The 16310-nt window shown below is 44.0% G+C and overlaps 1 long non-coding RNA gene across 4 annotated transcripts in view; it reads right to left on the bottom strand.

Moving 5' to 3' along the window:
* Positions 1 to 14514, bottom strand: part of LOC108539579 (uncharacterized) — a 44793-nt gene extending 30279 nt beyond the window's left edge. The window contains exons 1-6 of one of the 4 annotated variants that reach the window (XR_001888431.1): positions 14345 to 14514; positions 14151 to 14252; positions 9986 to 10146; positions 9829 to 9894; positions 8220 to 8382; positions 6996 to 7083 (exon numbers count right to left, since the gene is read on the bottom strand). This is a non-coding gene — a long non-coding RNA (uncharacterized LOC108539579). Of the gene's footprint in view, positions 1 to 6995; positions 7084 to 8219; positions 8383 to 9265; positions 9305 to 9828; positions 9895 to 9985; positions 10147 to 14150; positions 14253 to 14344 lie in introns of those variants that run through there. The other 3 variants (XR_001888433.1, XR_001888432.1, XR_001888434.1) reach the window with 3 other exon arrangements.
* Positions 14515 to 16310: the final 1796 nt, after the last annotated feature.

Below are 16310 nucleotides of genomic sequence, written 5' to 3'. Positions count from 1 at the left end.
CACCAATCAGCACTCTGTGTCTAGCTAAAGCTTTGTAAATGCACCAATCAGCACTTTGTCAAAACGGAACAATCGTCTCTCTATAAAATGGACCAATCAGCTCTCTGTAAAATGGACCAATCATCAGGATGTGGGTGGGACCAGATAAGGGAATAAAAGCAGGCCACCCAAGCCAGCAGCGGCAACCTGCTCTGGTCCCCTTCCATGCTGTGGAAGCTTTGTTCTTTCACTCTTCACAATAAATCTTGCTGCAGCTCACTCTTTGGATCTGCACTGCCTTTATGAGCTGTAACACTCACCGCAAAGGTCTGTAGCTTCACTCCTGAAGCCAGTGAGACCACGAATCCACTGGGAGGAACAAACAACTCCAGACACACTGCCTTTAAGAGCTGTAACACTCACTGCGAAGGTCTGTGGCTTCACTTCTGAAGTCAGCAAGACCACGAACCCACCAGAAGGAAGAAACTCCAGACAAGTCCAAACATCAGAAGGAAAAGTCTCTGGACACACCATCTTTAAGAACTGTAACACCCACCGTGAGAGTCTGCAGCTTCATTCTTAAAGTCAGTGAGACCAAGAACCCACCAATTCTGGACACATTTTGGCGACCATGAAGGGACCATCGCCTATTGCTAAGCAGTAAGACTATCACCTGTTGCCAAGCAGTGAGTACCATTGGACCCCTTTTGCTTGTTATTCTGTCCTATTTTTCCTTAGAATTCGGGGGCTAAATACTGGGCACCTGTCAGCCAGCTAAAAGAGACTAGAGCGGCTGCCGGACTAAAGACACGGGTGTCCGGCTTTCTGGAAAAGGGCTCTCTAACAACCCCGATGCTTCGGAGTTGGGAGCATTGGTTTGCCCAGAACCAGTTTCCACTTTTCCTGTACTTCTGCTATTCCTGAAGCTAGGATATGGGGAGCTTCAGAAATGATATCCTTCCTATTCAAGTGAGGACAAAAGGCATCACTCTTCCAACCCTCTAGATCCCTTCCCTCCCTCAGGGTATGGCCCTCCACTTCATTTTTGGGGGATAACATCTTTAGGACAGGGGTAAGGTCCCAATACTAATAGGAGAATGCTTGAGACTCTAACAGGTTTTCAAGAATGCGTTGGTAAGGGCCACTAAATCCTATTTTTCTCAGTCCTCTTTGTGGTCTAGGAGGATAGGCAAGTGTGCAGGTTTTCGAGAATGCGTTGGTAAGGGCCACTAAATCCAACCTTCCTTGGTCATCCTTGTGGTTTAGGAGGAACACTAGTGTTTCTGCCGCTGTGTTGGCGAGCACAACTATTCTGATTAGCAGGGTCCAGGGACCGTTGTGAGTTCTTGGGCAGGGGGAGAAACAAAACAAACCAAAACCAAGGGCAGTTTTGTCTTTCAGATGGGAAACACTCAGGCATCAACAGGCTCACCCTTGAAATGCATCCTAAGCCACTGGGACCAATTTGACCCTCAAACCCTGAAAAAGAGGAGGCTCATTTTTTTCTGCACTGTGGTCTGGCCCCAATACTCTCTCTCTGATGGGGAAAAATGGCCACCTGAGGGAAGTACAAATTACAATACTATCCTGCAGTTTGACCTTTTCTGTAAGAGGGAAGGAAAATGGAGTGAAATACTTTATGTCCAAGCTTTCTTTTCATTGAAAAGAAAGATTCTCCTCCATTGAAGGAGAATCCACAACTATGCAAAGCTTGCAATTTACATCCCACAGGAGGGCCTCTCAGCTTACTTCCATATCCAAGCCTCCCTACAGCTCCCCTTCCTATTAATAACAAGCCTCCTCTAATCTCCCCCATCCAGAAGGAAGTGAAGAAATCTCCAAAAGACCACAAAACCCCCCAGGGTATCGGTTATGTCCCCTTCAAGCTGTAGGGGGAGGGAAATTTGGCCTGGGTACATGTCCCCTTCTCCCTCTCTGATTTAAAGTAGATCAAGGCAGACCTTGGGAATTTTTCAGATGATCCTGATAGGTACATAGATATCCTACAGGGTCCAGGGCAAACCCTCAACCTCGTTTGGAGAGATGTCACACTATTGTTAGATCAAATCCTGGCCTTTAATGAAAAGAATGTGGCTTTAGCTGCAGCCTGAGAGTTTGGAGATACCTGGTATCTTAGTCAAGTAAATGATAGAATGACAGCCAAAGAAAGGCACAAACTCCCTACCAGTCAGCAAGCCACTCCCAGTATGGAAACCCACCGGGACCTTGACTCAGACTGTGGGGACTGGAGTCACAAACATCTGTTGACCTGTGTTCTAGAAGGACTAAGGAGAATTAGGAAAAAGCCCATGAATTATTCAATGATGTGCACCATAACTCAGGGAAAGGAAGAAAATCCTTCTGCCTTCCTCAAGCAGCTATGGGAGGCCTTAAGAAAATATACTCCCCTGTCACTTGAATCACTCGAGGGTCAATTGATTCTAAAAAATAAGTTTATTACCCAATCAGTTGCAGATATCAGGAGAAAGCTCCAAAAGCAAGCCCTGGGCCCTGAACAAAATTTGGAAGCATTAATAAACCTAGCAATCCCGGTGTTCTATAATAGGGACTAAGAGGACCAGACCCAAAAGGAAAAGCGAGAAGAGAGAAAGGCCACAGCCTTAGTCATGGCCTTCACACAAACAAACCTTGGTGGTTCAGAGAGGACAGAAAAGAGAGCAGGCCAATCACCCAGTAGGGATTGTTATCAGTGTGGTTTACAAGGACACTTTAAAAAAGATTGTCCAATGAGAAACAAGCCACCCTCTTGTCCTTGTCTGCTATGCCAAGGCAATCACTGGAAGGCATACTGCCCCAGAGTGCAATGGTTCTCTGGGCCAGAAGCCCCCAACTTGATGATCCAACAACAGGACTGAGGGTGCCCAGGTCAAGTGCCAGCTCATGTCATCACCTTCACTGAGCCCTGGGAACATTTAACCATTGAGGGCCAGGAAATTGACTTACTCCTGGACACTGGTGCAGTCTTCTCAGTGTTAATCTCCTGTCCTGGATGACTATCCTCAAGGTCCGTTACCATCCGAGGAATCCTGGGACAGCCTGTAACCAGGTATTTCTCCCACCTCCTCAGTTGTAACTGGGAGACTTTGCTCTTTTCACATGCCTTTTTTGTTATGCCTGAAAGTCCCACACCCTTATTAGGGAGGGATACATTAGCCAAGGCTGGAGCTATTATCTACATGAATATGGGGAACAAGTTACCCATTTGTTGTGCCCTACTTGAGGAGGGAATCAACCCTTAAGTCTAGGCATTGGAAGGACAATCTGGAAGGGCAAAAAATGGCCACCCAGTCCAAATCAGGCTAAAGGACCCCACCACTTTTCCTTATCAAAGGCAATATCCCTTAAGGCCTGAAGCCCTTAAAAGATTACAGGATATTGTTAAACATTTAAAAGCTCAAGGCTTAGTAAGGAAATGCAGCATTCCCTGCAACACCCCAACTATAGGAGTAGAGAAACCAAATGGTCAGTGGAGGCTAGTGCAAGATCTTAGACTCATCAATGAGGCGGTAATTCCTCTATATCCAGTTGTACCAAACCCCTATACCCTGTTCTCTCAAATGCCAGAGGAAGCAGAATGGTTCACTGTTCTGGACGTCAAGGATGCTTTCTTCTGTCATTCCCCTGCCCTCTGACTCCCAGTTTCTCTTTGCCTTTGATGATCCCACAGACCACATGCCCCAACTTACATGGACAGTCTTGCCCCAAGGGTTTAGGGATAGCCCGCACCTGTTTGGTCAGGCACTTGCCCAAGATCTAGGCCACTTCTGAAGTCCAGGCACTCTGATCCTTCAGTATGTGGGTGATTTACTTTCAGCTACCAGTTCAGAAGCCTCATGCCAGCAGGCTACTTTAGATCTCTTAAACTTTCTAGCTAATCAAGGGTACAAGGTATCTAGGTCGAAGGCCCAGCTTTGCCTACAGCAGGTCAAATATCTAGGCCTAATCTGAGCCAGAGGGACCAGGGCCCTCAGCAAGGAACGAATACAGCCTATACTGGCTTATCCTCACCCTAAGACATTAAAACAGTTGCAGGGATTCCTTGGAATCACCAGCTTTTGCTGACTATGGATCCCCAGATACAGCAAGATAGCCAGGCCCCTCTATACTCTAATCAAGGAGATCCAGAAGGCGAATACTCATCTAGTAGAATGGGAACCAGGGGCAGAAACAGCCCTCAAACCCTTAAAGAAGGCCCTAGTACAAGCTCCAGCATTAAGCCTTCCCACAGGACAAAACTTCTCTTTATACATCATAGAGAGAGCAGGGTAGCTCTTGGAGTCCTTACTCAGACTCGTGGGACAACCCCACAACCAGTGGCATACCTAAGTAAGGAAGTTGATGAGGCAGCAAAAGGCTGGCCTCACTGTTTACGGGTAGTTGAGGAGGTGGCCATCTTAGTGTCAGAGTCTATCAAGACAATACAAGGAAAGGATCTCACTGTCTGGACTATTCATGACGTAAATGGCATACTAAGTGCCAAAGGAAGTTTATGGCTATCAGACAACCACCTACTTAGATACCAGGCACTACTCCTTGAGGGACCAGTGCTTCACATATGTGTGTACGTGGCCCTCAACCCTGCCACTTTTCTCCCAGAGGATGGGGAACCAATCGAGCATGACTGCCAACAAATTATAGTCCAGACTTATGCTGCCCGAGATGATCTCTTGGAAGTCCCCTTAGCTAATCCTGACTTTAACCTATATGCTGATGGAAGTTCATTTGTGGAGAATGGGATATGAAGGGCAGGTTATACCATAGTTAGTGATGTAACCATACTTGAAAGTAAGCCTCTTCCCCCAAGGATCAGCATCCAGTTAGTAGGACTAGTGGCACTTACCAGAGCCTTAGAACTGGGAAATGGAAGAAGAATAAATGTGCATACAAATAAAAAGTATGCTTATCTAATCCTACATGCCCATGCTGCAATATGGAAAGAAAGGGAGTTCCTAACATCTAGGGGAACACTCATTAAATACCACAAGGAAATTATGGAGTTATTGCACACAGTGCAAAAACCCAAGGAGGTGGCAGTCTTACACTGCCAAAGCCATCAAAAAGGGGAAGGAGAAGGGAGAACAGCAGCATAAGCGGCTGGCAGAGGTAGCAGAAAGGAAACAGAGAAAGAAACAGAGAGACATAGAGAGGAAGAGACAGACAGAAAGTCAAAGAGAGAAGGAAAGAAAGGAAGAGACAAAGGAGTCAAAGAGAGAGAAACAGATAAAAGTAGTAAAGAAAAAACAGTGTACCCTATTCCTTTAAAAGCCAAGGTAAATTTAAAACCTATAATTGATCGTTGAAGGTCTTCTCTGTAACCCTATAACACTCCAATACCACCTTGTTGTCAGTGTAAACAAAGGCATATCCCGAAAGCACTGAGGCCACTGACAACCCATAGCCTTCCTATCAAAAATCCTTAAACCAGCAGGTTTCCTAACAGAGGATCTAAATCTTAACTAATTATCATGCAAAGGTCCAGCCAGACCTAAGAGGAACTCCCTTCAGGAGAGGACAATAAATGGTTCCTCCCAGGAGATTAAGGAAAAAGACACAATGGGTATTCAGTAAGTGATAAGGAAACTCTTGTAGAAGCAGAGTTAGGAAAATTGCCTAACAACTGGTCTGCTCAAACATGCAANCAAGGTTTTCAACAGTAAAGTTTGCTAAAAGTTAACAGTGTAAAGATATATTACCCTAATTTCTAATCTTGTAGAAATCAGACCCTATGAGTACCCTCAAAGTTCAAGTCCATCAGTGCAGAGCCACACAACTAATACCCCTACTTACAGGGTTAGGAATGGTTACTGCTACAGGAACCAGAATAGCCGGTTGATCTACTTCATTATCCTACTACCACACACTCTCAAAGGATTTCTCAGACAGTTTACAAGAAATAACGAAATCTATCCTTACTCTACAATCCCAAATAGACTCTTTGGCCGCAGTGACTCTCCAAAACCGTTGAGGCCTAGACCTCCTCACTGCTGAGAAAAGAGGACTCTGCACCTTCTTAGGGGAAGAGGGTTGTTTTTACACTAACCAGTCAGGGATAGTGTGAGATGCTGCCTGGCATTTACAGGAAAAGGCTTCTGAAATCAGACAACGCCTTTCAAACTCTTATACCAACCTCTGGAGTTGGGTAACGTGGCTTCTCCCCTTTCTAGGTCCCATGGCAGCCATCTTGCTACTACTCACCTTTGGGCCTTGTATTTTTAATCTTCTTGTGAAATTTGTTTCCTCTAGAATTGAGGCCATCAAGCTACAGATGGTCTTACAAATGGAACCCCAAATGAGTTAAACTAACAACTTCTACCAAGGACCCTTGGACTGACCGACTGGCCCTTTCACTGGCTAAAGAGTTCTCCTCTGGAGGACACTACAACTGCAGGGCCCCTTCTTCACCCCTATCCATCAGGAAGTAGCTAGAATGGTCATCAGCCAAATTCCCAACAGCAGTTGGGGTGTCTTGTTTAGAGGGGGAATTGAGAGGTGACGCCAGCTGGGATTCCGGGTCGGGTAGGGGACTTGGAAAACTTTTCTGTCTAGCTAAAAGTTTGTAAATGCACCAATCAGCACTCTGTCAAAACAGACCAATCCGCTCTCTGTAAAATGGACCAATCAGCAGGATATGGGTGGGGCTGGATAAGGGAATAAAAGCAGGCCACCTTAGACAGCAGCAGCAACCTGCTCGGGTCCCCTTCAGTGCTGTGGAAGCTTTGTTCTTTTGCTCTTCATAATAAATCTTGCTGCTGTTCACTCTTTGGGTTTGCACTACCTTTATGAGCTATAACACTCACCACGAAGGTCTGCAGCTTCACTCCTGAAGCCAGCGAGACCATGAACCCACTGAGACCATGAACCTACCAGAAGGAAGAAACTCCAGACATCTGAACATCAGAAGGAACAAACTCCAGACGCACCATCTTTAAGAACTGTAACACTCACCGCAAGGGTCTGCAGCTTCATTCTTGAAGTCAGCGAGAACAAGAACTCACCAGTTCCAGACACAATGTGAGCTGGGGCCACTGGCTGTTAGCAGAAGTTCAAGTCGGCTTCCACAGAAGTTCATCCAGCTGCTTTCTCCTGGAAAGGGGAAATAAGCTAATGATGACACTAGCACATCTTCATCATTTCAGTTTTAGGAGCCAAGTGAAGACAGGGGTGGACTGTAGCCAACACATCTACAAGATGTCCAAAGCACTAAAGTCCAGAGCCTAATGACACCTCTGCATTAGCCAATACCCCTAGTACATTTTTAATAAACTTGTATAGTAATGTTCCCCCAGCAAAGAGGCTATTTCAGAACCAGACAATACTGCCATCAAGATCCGTATGTCATTATTAGCTGGACAGGAGAACAGAGACAGTGACTATGTCTATTGTCTAGCAGGAGAAAGCAAATAAAGAAAAGGGAGGAGAAAAAAGATAAAGGGATTTTAGTTTTTGTTTATACCATTTATCATGAATCTATAACCAGTGACTTTATTTTATTTTAGAAATAAGTCTAAAATAAAATAAAGGCCAGGGCTGGTCTTGAACTACTGGCCTCAAGCGATCCACCTGCTTTGGACTCCCAAGGTGCTGCAACTAGCAGCGTGAGCCACCACGCTTGGGCACACCAGTGATTTTATAAATGCATTTGGGGCGAATTAATCATAAATAGGTTAACTACAGTATTAAGATTTCCTCAACTGTACTGACCATCTCCTCTCCAGGAGAATGCCTCCTGCAACAGTGTTTTTCTAACTACCTTTAGAAACTTTAAATACTGCCAACAGTAGCCCTAGGGTCTTCCCTGAGGCTTTTTTATTCTCTTTAGCATCCTTAATACATATTTAAAGAACACTCTTTTAACCTTTCTCTTCAGCAGCTCCATACCTGATGCTTCACTCCTGAATTGAATAACTCATCTAGGACAACCTTTCTGCCTGTGAGCATTTGTAATAGAACATTTTCCAAGCAACACCAATGCCTGTGTCTTTTGGAGAGGGAGCTAAAAAGAAAGAGTACCGCTGTTTCATTCACCAGTATCCCAAAGTCTCTGCTCAGAATCTCTGCCTCTCCAAGGGCAACCCTGCTTGTCCCCAGAGGGATCCTTCTTTCTGTTATACTCAGTTAGGATGTACACATCCAGGACTGCAGTTGCTTTTGCTGCTTAAGAGACATAAATGAGGCTGTTTTACCCCACCCATGAGCAAGCTTCTCTCTCAAAACTTTACCTCTTAAATAAAAATGGATCCGTGAGCTGTGCAGCTGCTCCAGCTTGGGGCTCCTGTGTGACCCAGCAAATACACTCAACTTTGGTTTGCTGAGTGCTGCCAAGCATTCATCATTCTCAGGAAAATCTTTGATCGCCTCACATAGGCAAAGCCCAATAAGATCCTAGGGAAAATAAACGCAAGAGGACACTAACGGCACAAGTGCATTCTGCAGGACTGAGCTCCAGCTTTGGGCCCAAATTCTAGTCCGGCTCTAACCGCTGTGAGTTTGAGTGACATATAACTAGACTAGGGAGGACAAATTAGTGAGCTGTGTGCTCTGGGACATCCTGAAACACCCCAGCAGACACTGATTATCCATAGTGACCCAGATGTGGCCTCAGAATCCTTCCCTGCACAGCACTTTTTGGTACCGGAGAGGAAACCTAGCTACAACCTTGCACTAGATGAAGCGTAGACCTAAGAAGCCTGTCCATTGGCCTCTGTCCTAGTCTTTATTCTTTCTAGTCATTCGAGGGTGGGCAGGGGTTGTAACGAAGGAGGTCTCTTCTCTCCAGAGGAGAGGCGTTCTAAATCCCTGATAGCCCTAGAAGAGAATTCCTAGAAATTCTTAAAATTAGTGATACAAAAGGGCCTAAGATTCACCAAACAATTCTCCAAGCAAAACAAGACTTTTAATGCTTTACCCAAACTGTGTTCTGGATCCACTTCAGATTGCTTCTTCTCTGGGGTAGCACTGGCAGGAAGGGTCATATTGGGAGAGAGGATTGGAGCCTCCACTCATGTTCAAATGTGTAACTAATTGTAGGCATTTGCATTGCCATTGTTACATGAAAAAATATTATTATATCTTAATTTTAAAGAATAGAAATCAAAGGCAGAGGGGGAAATTGCCATCTTGAGGTCATTTTTCAATTCAGCAGGGGTCAGAGCTGAATTGAAAAATGCCTATGGTGGGGCGTGCTGGCTCACGCCTGTTAATCCCAGTTTCTTGGGAGGCTGAGGCATGAGAATCACTTGAACTCACTTGCAGTAAGCCAAGATCCTGCCACTGCTCTCCAGCCTGGGTGATGCAGCAAGACTGTCTAAAAAAAAAAAAAAAAAAAAGGCCCATGATGTAAGTCCCTTGCTTCAGCCTTCTCCCCTTCTCCTAGATAGTCCCCTTGACAAGAGAACTAGGAATCAACAATGTCTGTGGATCACAATAGGACTGGTCTTAACAGTAAACTGAGTGATGTACGGGCTAATGAAAAAGCCCACCTCCTCACCACTGCATCTCCTGCACAACCTCCCCTCACATACACTCCCTCAGTGCCCTGGTCCCTGGCACTCGACAATAAAAAGTTCATCATTTTGGAGTAATCATAGCTTCCACTGGTCATTCTTTTTTTCCCATCAAGATACCCCTGAAAAGATTACACTTCCTTCATCACTCTGACCTTAGCATGGTAGTAGGCTGACAGAAGGCTTTTCTCTAGCACAAACCTGACTCCAACTTTAGGGATGCATTAGCTACCTTCTTAGAAGAAAAGAGAGTATCTCCTGCAAAGGCAGAAGGAAGCTTAGACTTGACAGCTGGACAGAAAGAGCTTCACCCCCTAATACTCACTCATGTGTGGTCATCCCCCTGTGGTTTCACTTTTCTTGGTTTCAGTTATCCATAGTTAACTGCCGTCTGAAAATATAACGTACAATAAGATACCTTGGGAGAGAGAGAGACCACATTCACATAACTTTTATTAAGTGTATTATATTATTATACGTACTCTATTTTATTAGCAGTTACTGTTGTTCATCTCTGCTGTAGTTTGAATGTTTGTCCAGTAAACCTCATGTTGAAATTTGATTCCCTGTGTTGGAGGTGGGGCCTGATAGGAAGTGTTTTGTTCCTGGATGTGGACCCTTCCTGAATAGATGAATGTCCTCCCTGGGAATGGGGAAGATTGAGTTAATTCTCTCTCCATTAATTCTCTAGACAGCTGATTTTTAAAAAGAGGTTGGTCCCTCCCTCCCCTCTCTTGCTTCCTTTCTTCATGGGATCTGCATATGCCAGCTCTCCTTCTCCTTCTGCCATGAGTGGAAGCAGCCAAATAAACCTCTTTTCTTTATAAATTGCCCAGCCTCATTTATTCCTTTACAGCAGCACACATGGACTAAGACAATTCTTCCTGTGCCTAATTTACAAATTAAACTTTATTATCCATATATATGCATAAGGACAAACATAGTGGACATGGCATTTGGTACTGTCTGTGGTTTCAGGCACCCACTGGGGGTCGCAGAATGTATCTCCCATGCTTAAGAGGGGCTTCCTGCACTAAGAGCCAGGCCTTTTCTAGATGAGCATAGATTGGCCTGGGGCAGGGAAGATGACTCAGATTCTACTAAGTCTCGAATCTACTTGTCCATTTGAGCTCTCCTCTGTGGTGGGGAGTGGGTAGTCCTCCTCAGAAAACAAGGGCCTTCCAGAAGGCAAACTTCCAAGCTTGTTACCTGAGTCTAACCTCTTTTTTTCTTATGCCTCCCATCTAAAGTGCTAACAAATCTTATTTTCATATTGATTTACTTGGCAGAAAGTTCATTATGAAGACTGATAGGCCAGAAATTCAAGGAAAAAAAAGTCAGCCTCTTCCATTACTAATTAAAAAAAAAAATTGGTTGAGTGTGGTTGTTCACATCTATAATCCCAGCACTTTGGGAGGCTGAGGCAGGAATTATCAATTGAGGCCAGGAGTTCAAGACCAGTCTGGGCAACATAGTGAGACCCTGTCTCTACAACAAATAAAATATTTAAAAAAAATTAGAAAGAAATAAACAAATTTTAAAAGCAGAGCTGACTCTGGTGCTGAAATCATTCCTAATTCTCAGGTGACAAAGGGCCTGGATGCAGTCTGGGGACATATCAAATGAAGGTGCACGCAGGTGACACTAAAGGTCTAGGATGTTATGCTGATGTCCGCATAACTGGCTGCGACCGAGAGCGCTTCTGAGCCTCTGCAACTCTCCCATCTCAGGACCACTCAGACCCTTTGGAAGAGGAAAGGTGAGTCTTGCATCCTCTTGTATTAAACCTATTAGCGTTACTCACACAACACTATCATTCTCTTCTTGTTCTGACAGGAAGGAAATCTTTGTAAAATGTGATATTTGTGGATCAGTTACTTTCTTTCTTTTTTGAGACGGCAAGTATCTTCCACTGCTTTAGCTACCTAAGCATAGGCCAAGGAGCAGGCTGGGTAAACATGGGGAGTGTTGGCTGTCCGGGCAGAGTCGGGTATTGTGATGGTGAGCCTTGGCTCCTGTTCCTTGGAGTTAAATGCTCCTATATTGTGATATCTGTTCTCGTTCCATCCTCCTGTTCTGTCAGTAATTCCTGTGCTGTGCCTGTGATAGGTGTGCAGGTCTATGACCATTTTCTGAAGTTGTTTTCTTGATCTCTCTTCCCCATTTATTGCTAATCAGTTCCAAAATCCTTCAAGATTTTCTTTGCTAGCGAGAGATGTTTACCTTGACAACCACATTTTCAGGCTATATCTCCCAAAATAGATTTACAGAGAAGGAAGACAGAGAGACCAAGGCTAGTGAAGGGCTTCTTACGCTGCTGAAGATATTTTTAAATGTCAAATCGCCAATGGACAAGCTACTAGAGAAGAAAGCCAGGAAAGAACATCAAGGAGCTTTAGGTGGGCTTGGTGGAGGCCACGGAGAACAGCAGGTGGAGGGGCAGGGCCAGGATCTGAATCCTGAAGACCTGAGCTTCCCATTCTGAAAACGGAGCTCAATAATAACCTGCCCTACTTTGGTCAGAAAGCATCATGTTAATTGTTATTACTGGCACAGCCTATGGAACCATACTTCTTTTTTCTCATCTGTATGTTTACAGTGTTCTAGAAGAAAGAGTCTAATTTGATATTTATTGCCATCTTTTAAATAACAGATGATGAAAGATAATATCATATTTCAAAACTAAAAAGTGAGCTTGAGCATCATGACAACATCCAAAGCACTTCTTCTATTTTACTCCTTCCCATCTCTGAGCATCCTGTGGACAGAGGGCAAGAATAATAAAAAGTAAACTATCTGACTAGACTGGACATTTTCTTAAATTGTAGTTCCAACCATGTCGCTTTCCTGCTCAAAACCCTTCAAGCTGAAATCCCTTCATACAGGGCTCAGCCTTCCCTTTCAGCTTTTTATTTTACATCCTAACTGGATGACTTTACAGATTCCCAAGTTTACTCTGTCCTCTCCCCACTTCAAAATCTTCACCTGTCAAAACGCTGCTAATTCCTCAAGGCCCATCTCCAAATCCCTTCTTGATTCCTTCTCCTTTACATAAACTCAATCTCTTTCTGTTCCCTTAGCTTAGGGCATTCGTGGGTTTTGTGTGTGCATTTGTGTGTGTGTGTGTGTGTGTGCACGCACCTAATCCACTGGGCATTATACTAACAATTATTTGCGCCAGCTATGCCAGTGTCTGAGTGTAGGTGCCTTCCTAAGGGACAGGTGGATGTGTTCATTATTTGGCTGTCTCTTCAGTTCCTAACACTGTTGGTTGTGCAGTGTTGTCAGTATTAAATGCCTGTTTACTGAGTCCATTTGTCAAATTATAACTGAATGGGGACCTCATCCCTCCATGTACCCCACTTCAAAGTTAATAATTATCAGTTAATAACTTGGAAAGTATACGTTTCATGTTTGAAGAGTAGAATATTAATTCTGAATGGATGCATAAAACATCCTGTCATTTTTCTATTTGGAGCAGTCACCACCCTGACCCAGCCGAGATCGTGACTTTTAACGCTCTGACTTTATGTTTTAATAGGCCCATCTCTTTCTATTTTAAAGTCTGAGATATTCCATATTAAAAAAAATCTGGGACAACTAGAGAGAATTGAATTTGGGCATAATGGAAAAGGACTTGGTAAGTCCTCCTTATGCAAAGTTTAACTGAATTGGAGTTATCCCAGATATCTATCAGTGTCTTTTATACTCAAAGAAACTGCCACCGACTCTGTTTCTAAATATGTGCAGCAGGAAGGCTGAAAGACCAACGTGACCAGCTGTCCTTTCTGCAGTGCATTTGAATGAAGGCTGTTCTTTCCTGAGCAGCTGTAGATGCTGTTTGCTGAGCGTGTTGCTATTTTTGATTCTGCCTTCTTCAAAAAGAAGAAAAAGGAAAGAAAGAAAGGAAAAGTCACACCATCTTTGACAGCTCCATACCCAGCTGCTCTCTGTGCACCTTCCCCGGGCTTGGGACTGTAAATCAGTAAATATTCCTAGATTTTCTGTTCCATTTTCAGCTCACTTTATAGTGATTGCTACCAATTGAATCCATGGTCGTACATTTGTCTCACATCTGGATCAGCAGAGAAGTAAGCAATGTTTCAGTAGAGCCGGCTCACTGGCTACCTTCCAGGGCTTCATTTTTTTGTTCCCATCTAGCAGCTTATTAATGGGTATTGGTTTCTGGGTGACACTGGTTAAACTGCCCAAAAAGATTCATGAAAGTCTGGAGGCGAATCTAAGTCTCCCAGCCACATGGCTGCAGGTTCCAGCGTTCTGTCAGCATTTAGACCTTCTCCAGCTTGACGCTTCACTTGACCTGGCAGCCCCTACACAGGCAAGGCCACTGTCTTGATTGATCTCTCTGCACTGTGGTCTGCTGATTGGACAACTTACCTCTTGGGAAGCAGAGTACAGTGACTGCTTCCAGATCTTTATTAGCAAAGGAAATCTTTGGCTTTCTGCAGCTGCATGTGTATCCTTTATTCCCCACAGCTCACTCCCCTCATTGTGCTGACTGGCCAATCTAACATAATTGCTTGCAGAATCCTCCTGGCTCTAGACATTTATACCTCTGGCCTACATTAACCGATGTTAGAGAACATGCATTCCTGCCCACCAAACCCTCCTGAGTCACTAGGGTACCTTGTTCAGCAGGGCCCACTATGCCTCAGCAAAGCAGCTCAAGCCTTCCAGCTGTGACCTTCTTAGGCAGCTTCAATATTCTCCTCATCTGTCAAGGACTTCCTACAAGAAAACAAGGCCTCTCTAGTATTTCCCAGTAAACAGTGCTCAATGGAAAACATTCTAAATTATTCATATAAAATGCATAAACTGACCACAGTGTAACTGAAACAAACATACAAGATCCTCCTAAGAAAATCCTACTCCTTTGCCTCTTCATGGTGAGGTCTCTGTGGGGTAGGGGCTCATGGTGAGGTCTCTGTGGGGTAGGGGCTCATGGTGAGGTCTCTGTGGGGTAGGGGCTCATGGTGAGGTCTTCTGTGGGTAGGGGGCTTCACTGGTGAGTCTCTGTGGGGGTGCGCTCATGGTGAGGTCCTCTGTGGGGTAGGGGGCCTCATGGTGAGTCTCTTGGGTAGGGGCTCATGGTGAGAGTCTCTGTGGGTAGGGGCTCATTGGTGAGGATCTCCTGTGGTAGGGCTCATGGTGACGGTCTCTGGGGGTAGGGGCTCATGGTGAGGTCTCTTTCAGGTGGGGTTAGGGGCTCATGTGAGGTCTCTGTGGGGGTAGGGGCTCATGGTGAGGTCTCTGTGGGGTAAGGGCACAGGCGTGGGTCTGAAACTTGTTGTCCTTAGTTCATCACCAGCCTCTGCCTATTGTGAGGTCACAATCTTTGGAAGCCATTCATCTTCTCTCTCTTTCAGTTAAGTCATCTGTACAAAAATAATAATAGTACGTACATTGTGGAGTTGGTATGAGAAATAAATGATTTAATATATGTGCACATTATATAAATAAATATAAATTAATTAAGCTATGGAAAATTCTCATTTACATAAATAATTTGTATGTAGTTTATAAAAATCTACTAAATCCATAGCTTTCAGAGTGTTTTAGCTGGCCAAAATGTTGCCGGCACTACCAGATGAATTGCTTTGATCAGTTTTTATGATCCACCCTCCCCTTCCTGGTTGTGATCATGATAAAGATTTTTTGAAATCCTTATCTTTCCTCAGCAACTTAAAGGTCAAGGGAAAAAATATGTAGAAAAGTTAGGCATCCTCTTCCACCTATGGCTTTAAAATATCAGAGGCAGATTGTCTGCCTTTGAGAACCAATTTCTGTATATGCAATAGTCGTTACTAAAATATTAGTGTGCAGAAAGACATACATTTCAATCAGATTTTAGTGAGCATTTACCAATGCACTTAAATGCACTGGAGTCTAACATTGTCTTCGTGTGTTTGCCATAAGTCAAATCAATGAATTACATGTTGGCATTTCTCCTTGGAATGGTGGTAGAAAAACGTATTTCTTATATTTTGTGAACACAAATCAACTAGACTGTCATGATCACTTAGGCCAAGAAAACAAGCACTCATGTTTATTAAATGCCAGAACTATGCCGAAATGTTAATGAAGAAAGAACTGAGTCTGTACAAACAAGAATACATAGCACTGTTCTTTGAGATTAGTGTTTTTATTAGTGGAAAGTTACAATTTAGTGGGGCCATATGACTTACAACAATCATAATTTTATCAGTGAAGTAGCTGAAGCCCAAAAAGATGAAGATCGCAAAGCTAATTGTCCTTTAACCAAGTTCCTTCCTTTCAACTGCACTGCCCAAGTCAGCAAAATAGCTCTCAAATAGAAAATACAGCCAGTGTGAAGTACTCAAAATAGAAATCTGTAATCCTTATTAGGTGCTTGCCAAAATCTCAAATATATTAGATGAGTAAATGCAGTGCAAAGCCTGAAGGTGATGAAGTAACCTCTACTTTAAATCTGATCTATTTAAAAATCTGTTTTTCTCAAGGGGGGTAGGAAATTCACTAGCCAGGTGTGGTGGCTCTTGCCTGTAATCCCAGCACTTTGGGAGGCCAAGGTGGGCAGATCATCTGAGGTCAGGAGTTCGAGGCCAGCTTGGCCAACATGATGAAAAGTCGTCTCTATTAAAAATACAAAAATTAGCAGGGTGTAATGGTAGGCACTTGTAATCCCAGCTTCTCAGGAGGCTGAAGCAGGAGAATTGTTTGAACCAAGGAGGCGGAGGTTGCAGTGAGCCGAGATTACGCCATTGCACTCCAGCCTGGGTGACAAGAACAAAACTCTGTGTCAAAAAA

The sequence above is a fragment of the Rhinopithecus bieti genome, unplaced genomic scaffold, assembly GCF_001698545.2.
Source record: "Rhinopithecus bieti isolate Rb0 unplaced genomic scaffold, ASM169854v2 scaffold_18037, whole genome shotgun sequence".
NCBI classification, from domain to species: Eukaryota; Metazoa; Chordata; class Mammalia; order Primates; family Cercopithecidae; genus Rhinopithecus; species Rhinopithecus bieti.
This window is presented reverse-complemented; position numbering and strand designations above follow the sequence as displayed.